The 25,222-nt window shown below is 48.6% G+C and overlaps 1 pseudogene; it reads left to right on the forward strand.

The window, feature by feature from the left end:
* Positions 1-25,222, forward strand: part of LOC141271472 (uncharacterized) — a 149,419-nt pseudogene that overhangs the window by 113,480 nt on the left and 10,717 nt on the right.

Raw genomic sequence — 25,222 nt, forward strand, 5'->3', positions numbered from 1 at the left:
TGTAGGGTTTCAGGTTTACCCTTATATGCGGCTCTGTTAGCACGTCATGCTCTACCTGTATATGCCCCGGCAACTCTGAGAACAGGTCACGATTCCGCTGTAACAGTTCTTGACACTGTTGCTTCTGGGCCGGCGATAGAGTCTCCGCTATTGTGACATCTTCCACTTTGCCTCTGGGAGTGGCTCCCAGGCAAGGAGCTCTGACAGGTTCTCGCCATCGCTTAAGCAGGTTCACATGGTACACCTGATGCGGCTTTCTTCGGCCAGGTTGGTGGACTCTGTAGTTCAGTTCACCGAATTTCTCCACCACCTCATACGGGCCTTGCCACTTGGCCAGGAACTTACTTTCGATGGTGGGGATGAGAACCAGAACGCGATCCCCAGGCTGGAACTGTCTCAGCCTTGCCGACCGGTTACACACCCTCGCCTGGGGTTCCTGCGCCTGGAAGAGATGTTCCTTCATGATGGGCATCACTTTCACCATTCTCTCCCGCAACATGTTCGATGACGCTCCGGTGGGGCGTGACCTCGGCCTCCCAGGTTTCCTTGGCAATGTCTAGGAGACCTCTTGGATGCCGGCCATACAGGAGCTCAAACGGAGAGAAGCCAGTAGAGGCTTGAGGGACTTCTCTGATCGAGAAAAGCAGAAATGGAAGCAGGTAGTCCCAGTCTCACCCATCCTTTTCAACGACCTTACTGAGCATCGCTTTCAAGGTTTTGGTAAAGCGTTCCACCAGGCCGTCCGTCTGTGGATGGTAAACTAAGGTCCGTATCTGGGCAATCTGAAGGACTCTACGGAGCTCCTTTATCACTTTGCTCATGAAGGGAGTTCCTTGTTCTGTCAAAATCTCTTTTGGCTGACCTGTCCGAGCTAAAATATGAACCAGTTCCCGGGCTATACTCTTACTGGACGAGTTCCTTAAGGGTACCGCTTCGGGGTACCGGGTCGCATAATCCATGACCACCAGGATGCATTGGTGGCCCCGGGACAATTTGACTAAGGGACCCACGAGGTCCATGGCAATCCTCTCAAAGGGAACCTCTATCACCGGTAGTGGAACTAAGGGACTACGGAAGTGGCAGGAGGGCGCAGTTATCTGGCAGGTGGGGCAGGACCTACAATAGTTTTAAGATCTCCCGGTAACATCCTGGCCAATAGGACCTCCTCATTATTCTTTCTTGGGTTTTCTCAACCCCCAGGTGTCCCCCCAGAGCATGTGAGTGGGTCATATCTAATACCCTCCATCGGTATGTCCCGAGAACTAACAGCTGTTCCACTATCTCCTCACCTCTTAGTTTAGTCACCCAGTATAATAGCTCCCCCTGAACTGCAAAGCGGTGGGTACCTGGTGTCTGCCCCCAGCTCTTGAGCAACCCCATTACAGACAGTAACATTGTCCCATGCCCCCTACAAGGTCAAGTCCCGAACTTGAGCAGACCCAAAGTTCTCTCCGGAACCCTCTAACACAGGAAGGTCGGCCTTCTCGGTCACAGTCTCATCCTCGTCGCTAGCAAGGACACACAGTGGGGACTCATCCACTTGTCGCCTGGGGTATTTCCCTAGGGACCTGGCTTTTGACCCCATGACTCAGTCCGGTTTCCTTACCCCACAAGTCCCAGAACAAGGAAAAATCGTCCCCCAATATGATGGGATGTATCAGGCCCTTGACCACCCTGACCTCGTGGGATTGGGCACCACAGTCTGTTCCCACATTCACCCTGGCCACCGGGAAGTTCTTGGCGTCCCCATGTATGCAGTGGATGCCCACAGTGTTTTTAGGGATCAGCTGGTGGGGAAGGGTGGCATTGATTAAGGTAACCAGACTCCCAGAGTCTAACAGTCCAATCACCTTTACTACATTAATGGACACGGCACACGCCTGTGGCCCCTCGCCGGGTTGACAGTCCACACTGCAGGCTGGATAAGCATAATATGAACATCATCTGCCTAGGCTGCAGTCCATTGGCTCAGGGGACATATGACACCGGGTGACTACGTGTCCAGGGTTGTGACACTGCCAACATACCACATCCCTCACAGCAGTCTTTGCCGGACCCTCAGTGGGTTTGGGATGACCCCAGTTTGTGACTCTAGACCCCTTAAGTGGTGAGCCCGCCCCTCTTTGGGTACCCCAGTACAGGAATTTACTATGTCCAGGTTCCCGAGAGATTTTTCGACCACTTGGTACCTCTCTACCAGGTCCACGAGGTTGTTCGCGAGGTCTGCATTGGCTTGGGTAGGGAATGGATGAATCTGTCCATCACCACACGCTCAACCATCTGGGCAGGAGAGGAAGACTCTGGCTGCAGCCACTTCTGGACTAGATGTAGCAAGGCAAACATCTGTGAGCGTCGAGGTTTGTCGCCAGCGTACGCCCAGTGGTGGACCCTTTGCGCTCTGACAGACATAGTCACTCCTGAGCGTGCCAATATCTCGGTTTTTAATTTGGCGTATTCCTTTACGTCTTGTAAAGTCAGATTATAATAGGCCTTCTGTGGCTCCCCAGTCAAATATGGCGCCAGAACCTCCCCCCACTGCTACAGAGGCAATCTCTCCTGTTCCGCCACCCTTTCAAAAACAGTCAGGAATGCCTCAACGTCATCCCCTGGGGTAATCTTCTGTAACACTCTCCTTACTGTCTTCCTGACATGTGAGTCATCAACTGGACTTGTCGGAGCTGTTGCTGTGCGATGGACCGCCTCTGCAAGTAACTCGATCAGCTGCTGCTGTTGATGATGCTGCTCCTGTTGTTTCTGGAGCTGGATCTGTTGCATCAGCAGTTTAGTGGTCTCTTGTTGCTGCTGTAGCTGCTCTTGGTGCTGCTGCTGCACGCTCTGCAGGCTCTGCAGGTGCTGCTGCTACATGCTCGGCTGTCTCTGCACCAGGTGCTTGATTAGCTCTTCCATGCTGCCGGACGTTTCCTGCTGGTTGACAGCCTTTAGCCAGGACATCCACTGTTCTCTGTGGCAGGTACAAGTGTTCCTGGAATCTTGCACGCACTCTCACACCAACTGTGGTAAGACGACTCACTCGGCTGTTTCCAGAAATAGACTCATGACACGGTTTCCTCTGCAGGTTTATTGTAGCTGCATAAGCACTGCAGATTCAGTAAAGTAAACACGGCCTTTCCGGTGTAACGGCAAAACAAAAACATAAAGTATAGCACAGTCCATAAGTGAGCGGGTTCTGCCCGCTCTCGGTATCACAAGCCGTTCAGGCAAAGTCCTTTTGTGGAGCTCTCTAGCTTCCACACACAGCCTGGAGACTTGACTTTCCAGATCACACCAGAGAAAAAAAAACAGTGTCTGAGCATTTAAGCTTGCTCAGCCACACCCTGAGGGGAGGTAGGGTGAATGACTTCCCACCCTATCTCTATGCCATTCACACAAATCCACTCACTTCACAATGGTGATTACACCCCCAACATATAACATGCTGGTGAAAAGTTGTAGGTTCAGTTCACACAGGCAAGCAGCCGTAGTGACACATACCTCCCTTCGTATATAACACCAGTGACTCTGTCACAAGTGTTTACTCACTTGCATCCCTGCAGGTTTATATTCATCTGCTGTGCGGCTCCTGAGATTCCAGAGTGTGCTAAGTTCTTGGTGTGTACATGCCTTCGAGCTTACTGCCTCAATGCCTGAGGTCTGTGTGCCTACCTGGGGCTTAGAGGATCCACCTCACCTGGTGAACCTCGACAGATACGAACAGGTTATTCCCGACTGCTGATCTGTCTGATCGGCATTGAGTGTAGGACTTCAGTATATCTTTCAAGTAGCAGAGGCCTAAGTTGTTCATAGCTTTAAAGGTCACAAATTTTAAAAGTTGTTCTCCATTTCATCGGTATACAGTGCAGTGTGGAGACGATTGGTATTATTAGGGCATAACGAGGCTACCGCTTATTAAGCTACCTGCAGGGTTTTGGACTAACTGAAGGTAGTATATTGCTTTGTCTGTGAAGCCTAGAGTTAAAACATCACAGTAGTCCTAGGTTATGAAGGTGTGTACCTGTGCTAATAGATGTTTAAGTGGAATTAGATGTTTAATTTAGGCAATGTTTCATGATGAATAATTCTGAGTTTTGAAGGGCTGTGTTTCACAGATATTGAAGTGTTTAATTTGAAGGTTATCATTTTGCTCTTAAGCGCTGTCCTGCAGCCAAAGGAACTTCCATTTTATCCAGGTTCTGTCTTATCAAGCTAGCATTTATCCATTCCTGTAATTCAGCTAGTTAAGGAAGAATTTATAACTGGGGATGAGTCACTGAGTCCTGGTTGAATGTCAGGTAACTTGGGCATAATTGGCACAACAGTGTTATGCCAGACCGTATCTGTGGATTATTTTGTCTAATGGTAGAATGTGTCCATGGATAGAAAGAAAAACAAACAAATCAATTTTGGGACAAATCAAGCCAGACATGTCACTAATGTCACTAGAAGTAAGGATCATCAAGCTATGACTTGCCTACTTTGGACATATCATACGAAGAGAGCAATCACTGGAGAAGGACATTATGGTCCTGTCCTTCAAACCCCACATCCAAGCTCTCGCCACTTCCTGTCGCCTCCAGCTCAAAAATATTTCCAGAATCCTTCAATCTACTAAACTGCTTGTGCATGCCCTCATCATCTCCCGCCTCAACTACTGCAACATCCTCCTCTGTGGCCTACCTGCTAACACTCTCGCACCCCTCCAGTCCATCCTCAACTCTGCTGCGCGACTGGTTCATCTCTCGCCTTGCTACTCCTTTGCTACCCCCCTTTGCAAATCCTTTCACTGGCTCCCAATTGCTCAGCGTATCCAGTTCAAACTACTAACACTGACCTACAAAGCCATCCATAACCTTTCTCCTCTGTACATCTCTGAACTAATCTCCCGATATACTGTATTCCCTTACGTAATCTCCTCCAACACCTCCTTCTCTCCTCCACACTTATTCGTTCCACACCCAATCGCCTCCAAGAATTCTCCCGAATATCCCCATCCTCTGGAATTCTGTGCTTCAACACGTCTGATTAGCCTCCACATTTGGACCCTTCAGACGGAACCTGAAAACCCATCTCTTCAAACAAGCTTACAGCCTGCTATGACCTTGCTTGCTGCCACCTCAACAACACCGGAGGTGCTGCAACCCCCCCCCCAACCTACTGTCTCCTTTCCCATCATCTTGTAGAATGTAAGCCCACAAGGGCAGGGTCCTCTTCCTCCTGTACCAGTCTATCATTGTTAGTTTGTTTACTGTAAGTGATAACTGTATTTGGTATGTAACCCCTTCTTATGTACAGCACCATGGAATCAATGGTGCTATATAAATAAATAATAATTATGGTCGGAAGAATAGAAGGAACAAAGTGAACAGGAAGACCAGCAACTTGCTTCCTTGAAACTGCCAAGATAACGTTGGAGAAGACCCTGGTGGACCTATCTAGGCTTACACAAGATCGATATTCCTACAGTGCGTTCATCCATCAAGTAGTCATGGCTCGGGAGCGAGCCGAAGGTTGTAAAAAAAAAAAAAAGGATGTGTCCAATATTTTTGTTTATATAGTGTGTATATATAGATCGAAATGCACGCGCCCTGCGTAAGTGACATAGTTATTCACATGGTCCCAATCTGTACATGTCGTACACTCACAGCTCCTTTATGTATATCATAAGCGCATAGTCCTGCTCCATATACCTTGTACATATATGCCTCCGTTTCGTACACATGCATTGTACACACGGCTCCGCTCAGTACACATTGTACAAACGTGGCTCTGCAACATCCCCACTGTAAACTCCTCCTGACCCCACACATAAACTTCCCCTCATCCAGCACCATGACAACCAGCACAGCAGAGTCCTGCATCCACTGAGGCCCCTGATCATGTGACCCCTGACTCCTCCCCTCCTGTGACATCACCACAGGTCCTGTGCGCACAGAACAGCCATATATCCAGTGTGCAGCTCTGCAGGTGGAGGTATGTGGAGATTCCCCATTACTGGGCGCAGGTCACATTAACCCCTTCACTGCCAGACAATTTTGTTTTTGCCCTTTCGTTTTTTTCTCCTGTTCTTCCAAAAGCCATATCTTGTTTATTTTCCTATCGACATCGCCATATTATTATTATTATTTATTATTATAGCGCCATTTATTTCATGGCGCTTTACATGTGAAAAGGGGTATACATACACAAACAATTACAATAATCTTGAACAAAACGTGACAGTGACTGGTACAGGAGGAGCGAGGACCCTGCCCGCGAGGGCTCACAATCTACAAAGGATGGGTGAGGATACAGTAGGTGAGGGTAGAGCTGGTCGTGGAGCGGTGGTTACTGCAGGTTGTAGGCTTGTTGGAAGAGGAGGGTCTTCAGGTTCCTTTTGATGGTTTCCATGGTAGGCGAGAGTCTGATGTGTTGGGGTACAGAGTTCCAGAGTAGGGGGGATGCACGGGAGAAATCTTATATGCGATTGTGGGAAGAGGGGAGTAGAGAAGGAGATCTTGTGAGGATCGAAGGTTGTGTGCAGGTATGTAACGGGAGACTAGATCACAAATATATGGAGAGTTCAGATATACGTCACTCCGGATTGATTTTGGTGCACGGAAAGGGTACCACTCCTTACTTAATACGAATATATAATCCGGCACTCGAAGTAGTATGAAATATAATTTTAATCAAATATTTAAAGTTCTTTCAGAGATTCATAAGAAATGCAATCCACAAACTGTGACGTTTCGGTCGTCCAACTGCGACCTTCATAAGACACTAATGCATATACAAAGACAAGAAATGCATAGGTATAAGATTTACAAAAAATGAATGAAAGTTGGCCAAAAATACATTATGCAGGAATAGACAGGTAATACATCCTTCAATGAAACATATGGAGGATACTATCTGTTGTAATCACCATGTAAAAATTAAATAAACAAGATCAGCGCATTTCCTCTATATGGCATATTGGTCCTTTCCACTGTGCGCTTTTTCTCCAGGTCTCTCACCTCAATAGCAATCCGGTAAGTTATACCTGTAACGGGTCTGGGAGGCGGAACCTCTGGGCTACAATACAAGGGGGCGGTCCTTGTAAGGGAGCGGGTGGCGACCAGGCAGGCAGTCACAGGAGGTGACCTGGACAGTCTCTGAGTGAACGGGACAGTCTCTGAGTGAACGGGCTGGAGGTCGCGGCAAGTGACCGGGGCAGTCTCTAGGTATAGGGTTGGTACGACCTGTGGCGGCTGAAGATAGACGAGAGCTCCCAGGTGAGCAGGCGAGAGTCTCTGGATGAACGGGTGGTCACAGCATGTGACGGCGGAGCCTCCAGGAAGACCAGCGGACAGGCGACAGATGAGCGCTCCCAGGTGAGCGGGCAGAAGTCTCTGGACAGGCGGGTGGTCACAGCACGTGACGGCAGAGCCTCCGGGTAGGCAAACAGACAGGTAGCAGATGAGCGCTCCCAGGTGAGCGGGCAGGAGTCACTGGACAGGCAGATGGTCACAGCACGTGACGGCGGAGCCTCCAGGTAGGCTAGCAGGCAGATAGCAGATGTGCGCTCCCAGGTGAGCGGGCAAGCTGGTCCATAGACAGACTGACAGGAGTTGGTAGGCAGACCGTCGGACCTCAGGCAGGCAGGCAGGTAGCTGATGTGCGCTCCCAGGTGAGCGGGCAAGAGTCTCTGGAATAGCTGGTGGTCACAGCACGTGACAGCGAAGCCTCCGGGCAGGCAAGCAGGCAGGTAGCGGAGAAGCGCTCCCAGGTGAGCGGGCAGGCTGGTCCTTAGACAGACTGACAGGAGTAGTAAGGCAGACCGTCGGACCTCAGACTAGCAGACAGGTAGCAAGTAATCAGGCAGGAATCTGACAGGTAACTGACAGGTAACTGGCAACGGGACCTGAGGGCTGAAGCACAGGTGAGACACAGGTGCAAACAACATTGCTCGGGCACCTCCATTTTGGAGGAGGTGCCTTATATATGATGAAGTCCTCCGGCCATTGGCCGGGGACTCCTTAGGACGACGCGCGCGGCCCCTTTAAGAGGAGGGGAGCGCGCGCGCGCGCGCCCTAAGCACAGGGGCCGGGAAGGAGCGCGCGCTGAGAGCAGAGCGGGAGGAGGACGCCGGGAAGGAGCGCGCGCTGACAGCAGAGCGGGAGAGGGACGCCGGGCACGGGGCAGAGCGGTGAGGGGAGCAGCGTCCCTGCCTAGCAGAGGGCAGGGCCGCCGGCACTACAGTACCCCCCCCTTTAGGCCCCCCCTTTTTTAGGCCAGACAGAAATTTAGCTAGGATGAGAGGGGCATGGATGTTCTCCCGGGGCTCCCACGTTCTCTCCTCAGGACCAAACCCCTTCCAATCTACCAGAAAAAAGGTCTTTCCTCTTACCCTTTTGGTGGCAAGAATGTTCTCTACCTCAAACTCGTCCTCAGCGGAAACCGGAGCAGGAGGCGTACCTGTAGACTTGGAAAAAGAGTTAAGTACCACAGGTTTGAGGAGAGATACATGGAAGGAGTTAGGGATCCGTAAGTTGGCCGGGAGTTTCAATTTATAGGCCACCGGGTTGATCTGACTGGTGACCTCCAGAGGTCCGATGAACCGAGGCCCTAACTTGTAAGAAGGTATCTTGAGTCGAACATATTTAGATGAGAGCCAGACCTTATCTCCTGGACGAAATTGAGGAGGATCCAGGCGTTTTTTGTCAGCGTGTCTTTTCATCCGTTCGGACGACTGAAGGAGTGCGGATCGGGTACTCTCCCAAATGGAGGGAAATTTGCTAACGAGAGATTCCGCAGCCGGGTTGTCCACCGAGGTGGAGACAGGAAAAGGAATCCGAGGATGCTGACCAAAGACTACAAAAAACGGGGATTTGGAGGAGGATTCGCTCTCGTGATTATTGTAAGAGAACTCGGCCCATGGTAGGAGATCCACCCAGTCAGAATGGTGGGCATTAACGAAGTGCCGGAGGTAACTGGTCAGGTTCTGATTGATCCGCTCCACTTGACCATTGGACTGTGGGTGGTAAGCGGAAGAGAAGTCCAGGGTGACGTCTAGTAGTTTACAAGTGGCTCTCCAGAAGCGTGAGGTGAACTGTACCCCACGATCCGACACGATGTGGAGGGGCAGGCCATGAAGACGGAAGATGTGACGAATAAAGTCTCTAGCTAGCTCGGGTGCAGACGGGAGGCCTGGTAGGGGAACGAAATGAGCCATCTTGGAGAAGCGGTCAGCGACCACCCAAATGACCGTACAACCGGCAGAGAGTGGGAGGTCAGTTATGAAGTCCATTGCAATATGCTGCCAGGGGGCAGCAGGTACTGGGAGCGTAAGGAGGCGACCGGCTGGCAGATGTCTCGGAACCTTGTTGCGGGCGCAGGACACACAGGCAGAAACAAAGTCTATTACATCCTTGTGCAGGGTAGGCCACCAGTAGTGACGGGAAATAAGCTGGAGGGTCTTCTTCTGACCAGCGTGGCCAGCCAGTTTAGACGAGTGACCCCAGTGAAGGATCTTCTCCCGATCAGGTACTGATACGAACGTCTTTCCGGGAGGGAGACGATTTAGACTCACGGGAGCCACCTGCATTACTATGGCGGGATCGATGATGTGTTTCGGATCTTCCTCGAGATCAGATACCAGAAAGGATCGAGACAAGGCGTCCGCCTTGACGTTTTTGTCAGCCGGGCGAAAATGAAGGACAAAATCAAAACGAGCAAAAAACAAGGACCACCGGGCTTGGCGCGGGTTAAGTCTCTGGGCATGCTGGAGGTAAGCCAAGTTCTTGTGGTCAGTGTAAATTATTACCGGGTGAAGAGCCCCCTCAAGCAGGTAACGCCACTCCTCCAATGCCAGTTTGATGGCCAATAACTCTCGATCTCCTATGGAATAATTGCGCTCTGAGGATGAGAAGAGTTTAGAGAAGAAGCCGCAAGTTACCATCCTCCCGGAAGAAGATTTTTGAGTAAGTACCGCTCCAGCTCCAGAGGAGGAGGCGTCCACTTCCAGGAAGAACTGCTTGTTGCCGTCCGGGCGATGCAGCACCGGGGCGGAAGAGAAGGCCTGTTTTAAGGAAAGAAAGGCTTCTTCTGCTTCGGGCGGCCACTGTTTGGGATTAGTACCCTTACGGGTGAGCGCGGAAATTGGGGCAGTCCGGGAAGAGAAGTGTGGTATGAAGAGGCGGCAGTAGTTGGCGAAGCCCAGGAACCGCTGAATGGCTTTCAACCCCTCCGGTCGGGGCCATTTCTCGATGGCAGACAGTTTCTCTGGATCCATTCGTAGGCCGGTCTGAGAAATAATGTAGCCCAAAAACGGAAGCGAGGTCTGCTCAAAGAGGCACTTCTCGTATTTAGCGAAGAGGTGATTCTGCCTGAGCCTGAGCAGGACCTGACGAACGTCCCTCCGGTGAGTCTGGAGATCCGGAGAGAAGACCAAGATGTCGTCCAGGTACACCACTACGCAGGAGTAGAGAAGGTCCCGGAAGATGTCATTGACCAACTCTTGAAAGACGGCAGGAGCGTTACAGAGACCAAAGGGCATTACCAGGTATTCATAGTGGCCGTCCCGGGTGTTGAATGCCGTCTTCCATTCATCCCCCTGACGGATACGAACCAGGTTGTACGCCCCACGGAGGTCTAGTTTGGTGAAGATTCTAGCCCCCCTCAGACGATCAAATAATTCTGGAATGAGCGGAAGGGGGTACTTATTCTTCACCGTGATCTGGTTTAGGCCTCTATAGTCTATACAGGGACGGAGAGAGCCGTCCTTCTTTTTGACGAAAAAGAAGCCTGCTCCTGCCGGGGAGGTAGATTTCCGGATGAATCCCCTGGCCAGATTCTCCTCAATATATTCGGACATCGACCAGGTCTCAGCAGCGGATAAAGGATAAATACGCCCACGGGGAGGAGTAGTACCGGGTAACAGGTCGATGGGACAGTCGTATGGTCTATGAGGGGGTAATGTCTCTGCCTCCTTTTTATTAAAGACATCAGCATAAGACCAATAAGGAATCGGAAGTCCAGGTAGATTAGCTGGGGTAGGAGAGGGACGGACGGGATGGACGGGAACCAGGCAGGTCTTATGACAGTCTTGTCCCCAGCGAAGGACTTCTCCGGTTTGCCAGTCAAGCACGGGTGCATGTTTCTGGAGCCAAGGCAGACCTAGCAAGAGGGCGTGAGAGAGTCCAGGCAGAACATGAAAGGAGATACTTTCAGAATGCAGCATTCCCACCTGCAGAGTAATGGATTCGGTGAGGAGTTGGATGGGGCGTGGTAAGAGCCCCCCATGCACGGCAGCCACAGACAAGGGTACAGCCAGAGGTTTGGTGGGGATGCGGTATTTCTCTACCAGGGACTGTGAAATAAGATTCCCGGCTGCTCCAGAGTCCAGTTGGGCTAGTTCGAAATAACGGTTCTCCCCGTAGACGATTGAAACTGACAACAGCAGGGATGGAGAGGATTTATTCTTGTCTAGGTGGACCTCTCTGAGCGAACCTAGACACAGGCGTTTCCCGACCTCTCCGGGCAGGCACGGATCCGGTGCTCCTTACTGCCACAGTAGAAGCAGGTCCCCTCGGCACGGCGTAAGTTCTGACGGGTCTTGACCATCTTGGTCTGGTCGACCTGCATAGGCTCAGGAGGGTGTACCTGGTTAGAGACAGAAGGAGTGACGGGTTTCTGAAAAGTAGGAGCTAGACGTAGTAACCTCCTCTCACGGGTGACCTCTCTGGCACGCTCCTGGAACCGTAGGTCAATCCGGGTGGCAAGAGTTATTAAGTCATCGAGAGTGGTAGGAATGTCCCGACCGGCAAGTTCATCTTTAATACGGCCGGACAGACCCTCCCAGAAGACGGAAACCAGAGCGTCGTTATCCCAGGCCAGCTCCGAGGCAAGGGTACGGAACCGTATGGCATATTGGCCCACGGTGAGGCTTTCCTGACGGAGGCGTAGCAATGATGATGCGGATGAGGTCTTCCGTCCGGGTTCGTCGAAGACTTTCCGGAAAGCCGTGAGAAAAGCAGGCAAGTTGGACACCAGGGGGTCTCCTCTCTCCCATAGAGGATTTAGCCAGGCCAGAGCCTCCCCGGTGAGATGGGACATGATGAATGCAATTTTGGCTCGGTCGGAGTTAAACTGGTGGGACAATAGTTCAAAGTGCAGGGTGCACTGATTTATGAAGCCCCGAGCCTGGACGGAGTCGCCTCCGAAGCGAGGAGGTGCAGAAAGCCGGGGTCCGGGGTAGGATACCATGGTATTAGTGGGCAGCGGAGCTGCCAGATTGCGAGACATGGCACTGGCGGAGGTTGTCGGTGGAGCAGTCAGAGTGTCCAGGCGAGTATTGACATTCCGCAGGTGACCCAGGATGGACTCCTGTTGGGACCTTTGACGGGACAGTTCATGACACAGGTCCGAGAGCGAGGGAGCTTGGGTGCCACCCGGTTCCATGGCCCGAGCAAACTGTAACGGGTCTGGGAGGCGGAACCTCTGGGCTACAATACAAGGGGGCGGTCCTTGTAAGGGAGCGGGTGGCGACCAGGCAGGCAGTCACAGGAGGTGACCTGGACAGTCTCTGAGTGAACGGGACAGTTCTGAGTGAACGGGACAGTCTCTGAGTGAACGGGCTGGAGGTCGCGGCAAGTGACCGGGGCAGTCTCTAGGTATAGGGTTGGTACGACCTGTGGCGGCTGAAGATAGACGAGAGCTCCCAGGTGAGCAGGCGAGAGTCTCTGGATGAACGGGTGGTCACAGCATGTGACGGCGGAGCCTCCAGGAAGACCAGCGGACAGGCGACAGATGAGCGCTCCCAGGTGAGCGGGCAGAAGTCTCTGGACAGGCGGGTGGTCACAGCACGTGACGGCAGAGCCTCCGGGTAGGCAAACAGACAGGTAGCAGATGAGCGCTCCCAGGTGAGCGGGCAGGAGTCACTGGACAGGCAGATGGTCACAGCACGTGACGGCGGAGCCTCCAGGTAGGCTAGCAGGCAGATAGCAGATGTGCGCTCCCAGGTGAGCGGGCAAGCTGGTCCATAGACAGACTGACAGGAGTTGGTAGGCAGACCGTCGGACCTCAGGCAGGCAGGCAGGTAGCTGATGTGCGCTCCCAGGTGAGCGGGCAAGAGTCTCTGGAATAGCTGGTGGTCACAGCACGTGACAGCGAAGCCTCCGGGCAGGCAAGCAGGCAGGTAGCGGAGAAGCGCTCCCAGGTGAGCGGGCAGGCTGGTCCTTAGACAGACTGACAGGAGTAGTAAGGCAGACCGTCGGACCTCAGACTAGCAGACAGGTAGCAAGTAATCAGGCAGGAATCTGACAGGTAACTGGCAGGTAACTGGCAACGGGACCTGAGGGCTGAAGCACAGGTGAGACACAGGTGCAAACAACATTGCTCGGGCACCTCCATTTTGGAGGAGGTGCCTTATATATGATGAAGTCCTCCGGCCATTGGCCGGGGACTCCTTAGGACGACGCGCGCGGCCCCTTTAAGAGGAGGGGAGCGCGCGCGCGCGCCCTAAGCACAGGGGCCGGGAAGGAGCGCGCGCTGAGAGCAGAGCGGGAGGAGGACGCCGGGAAGGAGCGCGCGCTGACAGCAGAGCGGGAGAGGGACGCCGGGCACGGGGCAGAGCGGTGAGGGGAGCAGCGTCCCTGCCTAGCAGAGGGCAGGGACGCCGGCACTACAATACCCTTCATATATCTCATTCATCTTCTGTATCCCTTATTGTTATTACTGCTCTATACTATAGTTTCTTCTCATCTGGCTTACAGTAATGTTATCCTTTAGATCCATATACATGGTCCTACACTTTTTCCTTCACATTTTTTCTCCCCCCCCCCCCCCCTTTTTTTTTTTTTTTTCTTTCCGGATTTTTCTTTAAGAATGCATTCTATTTTTTCTATTTTATGGGTCCCTTAACATTTTGACCACCTGTCTCTTTATGAGATTCCTGTTCAGATATACTATATTCTGTTTGATGAGGCTTGATTTTTTCACTGCATGACCCCTTCTCCCATTGATCTTGTTTATTTTATTTTTACATGGTGATTACAACAGATAGTATCCTCCATATGTTTCATTGAAGGATGTATTACCTATCTAATCCTGCATAATGTATTTTTTGCCAACTTTCATTCATTTTTTGTAAATCTTATACCTATGCATTTCTTGTCTTTTGTATATGCATTAGTGTCTGATGAAGGTCGCAGTTGGATGACCGAAACGTCACAGTTTGAGGATTGCATTTCTTATGAATCTCTGAAAGAACTCTAAATATTTGATTAAAATTATATTTCATACTACTTCGAGTGCCAGATTATATACAAATATATGGAGGAGACAGGTTGTGGATGGCTTTGTATGCCATGGTTAGGGTTTTGAACTGGAGTCTCTGGGCAATGGGGAGCCAGTGAAGGGATTGACAGAGAGGAGAGGCCGGGAATAGCGGGGGGACAGGTGGATTAGTCGAGCAGCAGAGTTTAGGATAGGTTGGAGGGGTGCGAGAGTGTTAGAAGGGAGGCCACAGAGCAGGAGGTGGCAGTAGTCGAGGCAGGAGATGATGAGGGCATGCACTAGTGTTTTTGCAGATTCATGGTTGAAGAATGTGCGGATCTGGGAGATATTTTTGAGTTGGAGTCGGCAGGAAGTGGAAAGGGCTTGGATATGTGATTTGAAGGAGAGATCAGAGTCCAGGGTTACCCCAAGGCAGCGAGCTTGCGGGACTGGGGAGAGTGAACAGCCACTGACATTGATGGATAGGTCAGGTGGGGGGATGAATGAGATGGTGGAAAGATGATGAATTCATTTTTATCCATGTTAGGTTTTAGAAATCTAGCAGAAAAGAAGGATGAAATAGCAGACAGACATTGTGGGATTTTGGTTAGTAGGGAGGAGATATCGGGTCCGAAGAGGTAGATCTGTGTGTCATCAGCATAGAGGTGATACTGAAAGCCGTGAGACACTATGAGCTGTCCCAGGCCAAAGATGTAGATGGAGAATAGCAGGGGTCTTAGAACTGAACCTTGGGGGACACCTTCAGATAGGGGATGAGATGAGGAGGTGGTGTGTGAGTGGGAGACACTGAATGTCCTGTCTGTTAGGAATGAAGAGATCCAAGATAGAGCCAAGTCTGTGATGTCAAGAGATGAGAGAGTCTGTAGCAAGAGGAATTGGTCCACTGTGTCGAAGGCAGATGACAGGTCTAGGAGGAGGAGGACAGAGTAGTGTTGCTTGGATTTGGCAGTTAGTAGGTCGCTGGTGACTTTAGTCAGGGAAGTTTCAGTAGAATGGTGCAGTTGGAAGCTAGATTGGAGGCTGTCAAAGAGAGAGCAGGATGAGAGGTGGGAGGACAGTTCAAAGTGGACATGTTGTTCGAGTAGTTTTGAGGCATAAAGAAGAAGTGATATGGGGCGATAGCTAGTCAGAGAGGATGGGTCAAGGGAGGGCTTTTTGAGGTTGGGTGTGATCGAGGCATGTTTGAAGCATGATGGGAAGACACCAGTTGTTAGTAACAGATTGGTGGGTTAGGGTTGGGATGAAGATAGTGGTAAGGTTGGGGATGAGGCGGGACGGGATTGGGTCAAGTTCACAGGTGGTGAGGTGTGATTTGGAGAGTAAAGAGGAAAGTTGATCTTCCGTAATGGTGGAGAAGCTGGTTTTGGAGGAGGAGGATTGAGTAGGTGTGAGGAGGGGCTGGGGGTACTTTAGGCAAAAACTTTGTCTGATGATATCAATCTTAAGCTTGAAGAATGAGGTAAAGTCTTCGGCTGAGAGGAGAGGGAGGAGGCGCTGGGGGGTGGAGGACAGAATTGAAGGTGTTGAATAGCTGTTTAGGGTTGTGAGACAGAGAGGATATAAGAGATGAGAAGTACGTTTGTTTTGTGGCAGTGAGTGTGGACTTGAAGGTAGTAAGGGACTGTTTGAATACGATGAAGTGCTCATTGGAGTGGGACCTTTTCCCATCTACGCTCAGCAACCCTGGAGGCCCGTCACGTTCTTTGGTTAGGCTGGTGTGCCAGGGTTGCCTGTTGATTGTGGGAGCTTTGGTATCTGTGAGGGGGGAGACTGAATTGAGAGCTGCAGCTGTTGTGGCGTTATATAAAGCAGCAGCAACATCTGCGTCATGTAAGGAACAGATGTTTGTAAGAGGGAGGAGGGATTCAGAGAGTGAGTGTAGGTCAGGATGTTTAAGATTTCTGCGAGGGTATGCAAGTTTGTGGGTTGGGGATTGTGGCCCTGGAGAGGAGAGGGTAGAGAATATAAGTCGGTTGTGGTCAGAAAGAGGGAGGGGTGAGTTAGAGAGGTTAAGGCCCCGTCACACTTAGCGACGCTGCAACGATCCCGACAACGATACGACCTGTCAGGGATCGTTGCTGCGTCGCTATGTGGTCGCTGGTGAGCTGTCAAACAGGCAGGCTCACCAACGATCAGGGGAGCAGCGACATCATGGAAAGAATCTTTCCACGATGTCCTGCTCCTGGTTACCAGCCTGCTGAAGCAGGAGCAGGCTGGTAACCATGATAAACATCGGGTTACTAGGGGCACACGCACACCTAGTAACCCGTTGTTTATCATGGTTACCACTCTGCTACGGTGAGCGGGAGGTTACCGCTCACTTTAGCAGGCTCGTAACATTGATAAACAACGGGTTACTAGGTGCGCGTGTGCCCCTAGTAACCCGATGTTTATCACGGTTACCAGCCTGATCGCTGCTCCCGCTGGTCACACACAGCGATGTGTGCAGACCAGTGGGAGGGCAACGACCAAAAAATGGTCTAGGACACTTTGCAGCGATCAGTGACCTCACAGCAAAGTGTCACACATAGCGACATCGCTGGTGAGGTCGCTGTTGCATCACCAAAACCATGACACAGCAGCGATCTTGCTAGCGATCTCGCTATGTGAGACGGGGGCTTTAGATAGGGAACAGAGGCAGGTGAAGATGAGGTCCAGAGTGTGGCCATCTTTGTGAGTGGCTGCGGAAGACCATTGAGTAAGGCTGAAGGAGAAAGTGAGGGATAGAAGCTTAGAGGCAGCTAAGAGAGACGTGTCAATGGGGATGTTGAAGTCGCCCATGATGATAGTGGGTATGTCAGCGGAAAGGAAATTAAGTATCAGGTGGTGAAATGGTCTAGGAAGGTGGTGGCTGGTCCTGAGAGGCGGTAAATGACAGCCAGTTGGAGGGGGTTAGTAGAAAGTGGAGGACTATGGGGGTGAGAGTGAAAACAAAGACGCACATTGTTTACATTGTCCAAGTTTCCAGTTATCTTCAGGTTAAATTCAGGTATAATCCATATTTCTCACACTTAAGCATGGACACTTAAGGCAATGCACTGCAGACACGTCTATAGCAGACTCCTTGCTCACAGTATATGGGCCACAGAATGCATTCAAGTGTGAACCAGATAGGAGTGGTCTGTGCTCATCTTGATCAGCTGATTAAGGCTAAGCCAGATGCAGGGTATTCAAGGGACAAGTAAACAAAGTCATAAATAAGAGTGGGGGGTAGTAATAGTTAGTTGAAAAACATACCATGTGTATATAGGAGCAGAGGAAGGAAGAAATCAGTATGGGAAAGTTGGGTCACGTACAATGTGTATATAGGAGAAGAGCAAGGAAGAAATCAGCATGGGAAAGTTGGGTCACTTAACTGTATGAGGAATGGATAAACAGAGATGCTGATTAGAGTGCAATGATGGCAGATGACTAAAGTACAGTGTGTATGCATCATATTAATCAGGTATAATTCATATTTCTCACACTTAAGCATGGACACTTAAGGCGATGGACTGCAGACACGTCTATAGCAGCATTCTTGCTCACGATATATGTGCTACAGAATGAGGGCTTGTTTTCTTTTGCGGGAGTAGTTGTATTTTTTCCTGACTCCATTCATTTTACTGTAAAATGTACTGAATAAAGAAAATTACAACTGTGGTGAAATAGTGAAAAATATAAAATTCCGCCATTGGGTTTTGTTTTCATGACGCTCATTATTCGGTAAAAATGACCTGGAAACCCGGTTTTGCAGGTCAGTACGGTTATGGCAATACCAAACTTGCATTTTTTTAAGTGGTGAAAACACCCCCCAGAAGTTTATAAAAAAAAAAAAAAAAAAACATTTGTTATGTGTCACCATTTTCCGAAACCCGTCACATTTTTACTTTTCCATCAGTTGAGCTGTGTTAGTGTTCGGTTTTTGCGTGGTGACTGAGCTGATGCTTTCACTGATACCATTTTGGGGTCCATAAAATATTTTGATCGCTTTTTATTGTATTTTTTTAGGAATGTTTGGTGAATGGAAAACTGCTATTCTGGTGTTTTGTTGTTTTTTTTTTGTTACAGTGTTTACCGATCGGATAAATTAATTTTAGATTTCAATAGATTGGACTTTTACTATACCAAATATGTCTTCATTTTTTATTTCTTTATTTTCAATGGGGAAAAATGAGGTGATTCAAATTTTTAGGTTTTCTTTTGTTTAAAACTATTTTTACTTGACTTTTTAGTCCCCTTCGCAGACTTGAACCTACAATTGTGTCATCCCTTATACTGCAATACAAAGGCGTGTGAAATGTCAATCCAGCAAGAGTGCACTGCCCCTCAGGAAGCCAGGAGGCAGGGGAGTGGTATGCTTCTGCTGAAAAAAGATGACACAACCCCTTTAAGTAATTTTGCTCATTTGGAATGAATAGTTATCTTCTGAGGTGCCCACTGGGGTGTTCACAACCACTAGAGTTAAATTGTACCTCAATTTTAAGCATGTTTACCCAGTTTGTGGGTCCACTTAAGTGTTTCACCTCCCCTTGTATGAATCCCCTTGCTACTCCTCTAATCAATCTGTTAAGGTCTGGACAAAATACTAACATTTTTGGATTTTATTTGTGCCATTCTAGGGTACATATAACTTATTGATTATCTATTTAACTTTCTAGATTTAATGTCTCCACATTCCAACTTTTTTTTTCTGATGAGGTAAGAAGAGACTGCTCACACTGCTGTCCTTTTTGTCTATCTGATTTAATACTGGAGATACCAGGTCTGCTGTGGTAAGAAGAGGCTGCTCACACTGCTGTCTTCTCTGTCTATCTGATCTAATACTGGAGATACTTGGACTATTGAGGTAAGAAGAGGCTGTTCACTGTGTTGTCCACTGTGTCTTTCTGAATGCTGAGCGGCTGATTTGACCTGAGCTTGCATTGTATAGATTGGTCTCAGTATCTGGGCTTCATTTTGCACATGATCAGTGACACCTGTCTTATTAACACTCTAGGGCAGGTTTCTTTCAGTATAACATGATGGAAACTATATTAATTCTATAATTTTTACCTCCTTCCCCATTTTACAAAAGCCGTAACTTTTTATTTTTGTATTTTTACATAAATATAGTGTCTGAATGCTGTTTTTTTGTAATTATATGATCACCCATGAATCTTTATGATTTTACATCAGCTCATCTTCTTACCATTCAGATCCCTACAATATCGGATCCTCTCAGTGGAGATCTTCTATATAAGAGAATTTTCCTGATTGACCCATCAAGGATGGCTAGGGACAGGGACAAGATGGTGGAGAGAATATTACATCTCACCCTAGAGATCCTCTTCTGGCTTACTGGAGAGGTGAGAGATTCTGATGACGTCACATTACATCATTCTTATCTATGGGAATAACAGATGGACAGAACTGGAGAGGTGAGGACTCTGGAAATGTCTGTAGTGAGATTTATTAATGTGTCTCTCCATAACCAGGATTACATAGTAGTGAAGAAGACCTCTAGTGACCGCTGTCATGACTCTGTGTCTGAGGAATGGGGAAGACCCCTAAGCCCAAACATGGGGCCTCCACCTCACCCCCTGATACATGAGGACATCAATGACCAGAAGATCCTAGAACTCACCTACAAGATGATTGAGCTGCTGACTGGAGAGGTGACACTGCTGGGAATGCTGGGACATTATACAGTAACACTATGAAGGGATCGGGGTGATGACAGTATCGTTGTATGTGTCAGGTTCCTATAAGGTGTCAGGATGTCACCATCTATTTCTCCATGGAGGAGTGGGAGTATTTAGAAGGACACAAAGATCTGTACAAGGACGTCATGATGGAGATTCCTCAGACCCTCACATCACCAGGTAATAGACATGACTAAATACACACAACCTATAATTATCTGTATATATAGAATTATTTCAGTCCCTGTATGTTTTTCCTCCAGTTCTACCCAGTAAGAGGACAACACCAGGGAGATGTCCCCATCCTCTTCTTCCACAGAACTGTAAGCAAGAAGATCCCAATGTCCCTCAGGATCATCAGGTAGATGGAGAGAAAGGTCCTGTGTTCTGTCTTGTCTTATCCACTAGTATTATACACTGAACGGACAATTTATTAGAGACTCCTTCACTTGGATTGGAGCTACGCTCTATGGAAATTAGACCTATCACCCCAGAGTGCAGAAGAAACTCAAGTGATTAGTTTTCTATGGATCAGTTTACATTTGAATCCACAGTTTTATAGAAAAATGAGGCAATCTGAAAGACTTTGACCGAGACAGGGTCATCAGTGCTAGAGTAGCCAGGGACAGTATTTTAAAAACTCTTGACCTTTTGGGTTTTTCTATACATTGGCATCAAGAGTTTAGAATATTGTAATCTAGGAAAAACCTTCAATATAAGTGGATTGTGTGGAAATAACTCATCTATGGAAGGGGTAAGAGAAGGAAATCTGATGTCAAGAATAAACAGACGGGGCACAGTGACTGCAGCCATATACATGGGTGACCAACAAAAATGTCCAAATTCAAAAATCATTGCTTCTTAGCTCAGATGGGATATAGCAGCAGACCACCAGTTTGAGAGCAATTGCTGTCTAAGGCAAACAAAAAAGGCGACTCCAGTGGGTAAAATGGTGGAAAAATTGGATTATTCAGCAGTGGAAAACATCTGGTCTGATGAATCTGGATTTCTGTGACACCATTCTGATGGGAGGGTCAGAATTTAGCCCCAACATTATGTATCAGTTTCACCCGTTTTATCAGGCTGGTGTAGGTGGAGTAATGAGGTGGTGAATGTTTCTGGGTACATTCTAGGTCCTCTAATACAGTGGATGAATGTTTGAACACTAGGGGGCTTACCTAAGCATTGTGGTCAGTCATATTCCTCCATTTATGGCAGCTGTTTACACTATGACAGAAGGACTATGTGCAGCGAACGTAAGGGCCTAGGGTACTCGGTAGCCGGGCCGGCAGTCTTCCAGTGGCCCAGCTCCGTGGCCCTGGCCGAGCAGATGAAGGGAGTATTTACAGGAGATTCGTAGTCTTTATGTGACACCACCTGTGGTGCCTGGTCAGGGATGACCAGCGCTGCTGTGTGGACCCTGGGGGATAGATGGTATAGCACCTGGGATGAAATACTTCCGACGGGTGAAGCGGGCCCGCAGGGATTGAGAAAGCTTATATGAAGGATGGCGGCGGGGGAAACAGGGTGCAGAGAGCAGGGCGGCAGCAGTGATGATAGTCGCGGTGGTAGCACAGCTGCGGGGAGGCGCAGAAGAAGACAGACACGAGGAATGCAGTCCGGTTACCTTTACTGCAGAGAAAGCTGTGGAGTCGGGGGCACTGGTCACTAGGTCTAGGAGGGTCCGATCAGCCTGGAAGCAATCGGAGTCCACCTTGTCAGGTGGGTTTGGAGGCCTGCCTGCTGCGCTTCTCCGTTGCGGGCCCCGATGCCTGTGGGCTATCATGCGGTCCCTTTTCTTCACTCCTGCCCTAAGCTCCGTACTAGCAGGCGGTGCGAACCTATAATGGGTACTGACATCTTGGGTGCAGTTCCGGGCTCTAGTTATACCACTGTGCTGCCAGGCCTCTGCTTGTGGCCAGGAAACTTGCAGTCTCCTGTCCTCCAGATCTGATTGCCAGGACGTGCAATGCCCGTACAACCCAGGACTCTGTCGTCCTCTGCTCCACTGCCTGGGGTGAGCTCTTCACGTGCTCTGCTCCCCAGAACTTTCTCCTTCTCTCTCTGCTGCTTTCTCCCCCTCTCCTTTCCCTCTCACACTCACTGACTAACTCCTCCCTCCAGCCGGAAAAGGCTGCTCCCCAGAATAGGATGTAGAGCTCCCCCTTCAGGTCAGGGATCGGAAAATATATGTGTGCATGTGGGGTTTACCTGACGTGGGGAGCGCCTCCTGCTTCCAAACGTAATATCATCTCCGGTGAAGGAGGCAACACTACTGTGGCAACCGGCCCATGGGGAGCTCCGCTATGCTCCATGTCACATGGGTCGTATAGTGATGGGTTGGTTCCAGGAACATGACAACGAGTTTTTCTTGTCTCCTTGGTCTTCATAGTCCCCAGATCATAATCCTATGGAGCATCTCTGGGACGAGGAAAAATAGGAAGAATGGGCTGATCAGAAACTACCTGGCATAACAATTTCAACATCTAGTAGACTTTATGACGTGGTAAATTGCTGTGATTTAGAAGGCCAAAGGAGATCAAACTAGATGGGTGTCACCTAGGGTACTTTCACATTGCTCTTTTTTCCATGTTCATGGAACCCATCGGGGTTTGTGTCCAAACCCCCCACAAACGGGACTTGGATGTATGCGCTGACGGGGCCATAGACTATAATGGTGCTGGCAGAGTGAATGTGCGCTCTGCTGTGAATCATTTTCAGGCTTATATGTTTACTGGAGGCGGACACCCAGACGCAGTCTACTAATCTGACTGCTGATAATACTCAGTTTCTTCCTGAATCAATCACAAATTTGCAATCACAAATTCTCTGGTCTTATTATCTTAATTGAATTTGCTTGCAAGGAAAAAACACAAAAGAGAATGAAGCAAAAATCAAATCATTGATCATTTCACACAAAACTCCAAAAATGGGCCAGACAAAAGTATTGGCACCCTCAGCCTAATACTTGGTTGCACAACCTTTAGCCAAAATAACCGCTTCTGGTAACCATCAATGAGTTTCTTACAATGCTCTGCTGGAATTGTAGACCATTCTTCTTTGGCAAACTGCTCCAGGTCCCTGATATTTGAAGGGTGCCTTCTCCAAACTGCCATTTTGAGATCTCTCCACAGGTGTTCTATGGGATTCAGGTCTGGACTCATTGCTGGCCACCTTAGAAGTCTCCAGTGCTTTCTCTCAAACCATTTTATAGTGCTTTTGGAAGTGTGTTTTGGGTCATTGTCCTGCTGGAAGACCCACGACCTCTGAGGGAGACCCAGCTTTCTCACACTGGGCCCTACATTTTGCTGCAAAATTTGTTGGTAGTCTTCAGACTTCATAATGCCATGCACACAGTCAAGCAGTCCAGTGCCAGAGGCAGCAAAGCAACCCCAAAACATCAGGGAACCTCCGCCATGTTTGACTGTAGGGACCGTGTTCTTTTCTTTGAATGCCTCTTTTTTTTTCCTGTACACTCTATGTTGATGCTTTTTCCCAAAAAGCTCTACTTTTGTCTCATCTGACCAGAGAACATTCTTACAAAACGTTTTAGTCTTTCTCAGGTAAGTTTTGGCAAACTCCAGCCTGGCTTTTTTATGTCTCGGGGTAAGAAGTGGGGTCTTCCTGGGTATCCTACCATACAGTCCCTTTTCATTCAGACGCCGACGGATAGTACGGGTTGACACTGTTGTTCCCTCGGACTGCAGGGCAGCTTGAACTTGTTTGGATGTTAGTCGAGGTTCTTTATCCACCATCTGCACAATCTTGCGTTGAAATCTCTCGTCAATTTTTCTTTTCCGTCCACATCTAGGGAGGTTAGCCACAGTGCCATGGGCTTTAAACTTCTTGATGACACTGCGCACGGAAGACACCGGAACATTCAGGTCTTTGGAGATGGACTTGTAGCCTTGAGATTGCTCATGCTTCCTCACAATTTGGTTTCTCAAGTCCTCAGACAGTTCTTTGGTCTTCTTTCTTTTCTCCATGCTCAATGTGGTACACACAAGGACACGGGACAGAGGTTGAGTCAACTTTAATCCATGTTAACTGGCTGCAAGTGTGATTTAGTTATTGCCAACACCTGTTAGGTGCCACAGGTAAGTTACAGGTGCTGTTAATTACACGAATTAGAGAAGCATCACATGACTTTTCAAACAGTGCCAATACTTTTGTCCACCCCCTTTTTTAGTTTTGGTGTGGAATTATATCCAATTTGGCTTTAGGACAATTCTTTTTGTGTTTTTTCATTGAAGACAAATTAAATGAAGATAATAATAGCAAAAAATTTGTGATTGCAATCATTTTCAGGAAGAAACTGAGTATTATCTGACAGAATTGCAGGGGTGCCAATACTTTTGGCCACCACTGTATATCTGAATCCTGTTTTGTGGGGGGGTTCGGACGCAAGCCCCGACGGGACCCATGAACGTGAAGATAAGCGCAATATTAAAGTACCCTAATAAGTTGTCCATTCAATATATGTTTTATACTTGGTGGAGATGACAGGATAAAGCTGATCATAGACATTAGATGTTGTCTGGATCTTCTCACAATTTTCTGGTTATGGAGATTGCTGGTTAGAATTAGGAGCCGACAGGTTGGATTTAAGCAGGAGACCTTTCATCTGGCATTTCAGTTTTGGTTGTTACATTAAAATATGATCTTTTGTAAAAATAATTTCACGTGACTTCTCCATCTGTCTTTGACTTTTTACAATATTTGTTTCAGGGTGAAGATCTGCCCCATATTAATACTACAGACACATATGTGAGGGGTGATGAGTGGTGTAAAGAGGAGATTCCTACAGATAACCGCACAGGTGAGTGGTGACCACTAAATTCAACAATTATTTTGTTGAATTTTAGGGTCTGTACAGAGTTGTTTTTCTTACGTAAATTTTACTAGCAGAATGATTTGACACATAAATAAAAAACACACTTTTTACACTTCTCATTGATATTGCAACTCCAAGAAGGAAAAGTTGTGGAATTATGGAAATCACAGGATGAATAGACATATTAATGATATGCACATGATATAAAAATGGAAACACCATTTTTAAAACATCTCGATTTATTTACTTTAAAGCATGAGCATGTTTAAGCCACACAGGCAGCTTACAGATGTATGAGCAACTGGTCCTAGTCCTGGGACTATGGTGTGAGGTGTCATGATATATGATAGCTGGACCCCTGTAGTCTTTGTTGCAGATACATTAACAGCTCGGCGATACATTGATTTGTTTGTGAAACAAGCAGTATGACCATTTTTCCAAAGTGTCCCAGAAGCCATTTTTCAGCACAACA

This window comes from Phyllobates terribilis, unplaced genomic scaffold, assembly GCF_046119375.1.
Source record: "Phyllobates terribilis strain yellow unplaced genomic scaffold, ASM4611937v1 Scaffold_5__5_contigs__length_657084704, whole genome shotgun sequence".
Classification (NCBI taxonomy): domain Eukaryota; kingdom Metazoa; phylum Chordata; class Amphibia; order Anura; family Dendrobatidae; genus Phyllobates; species Phyllobates terribilis.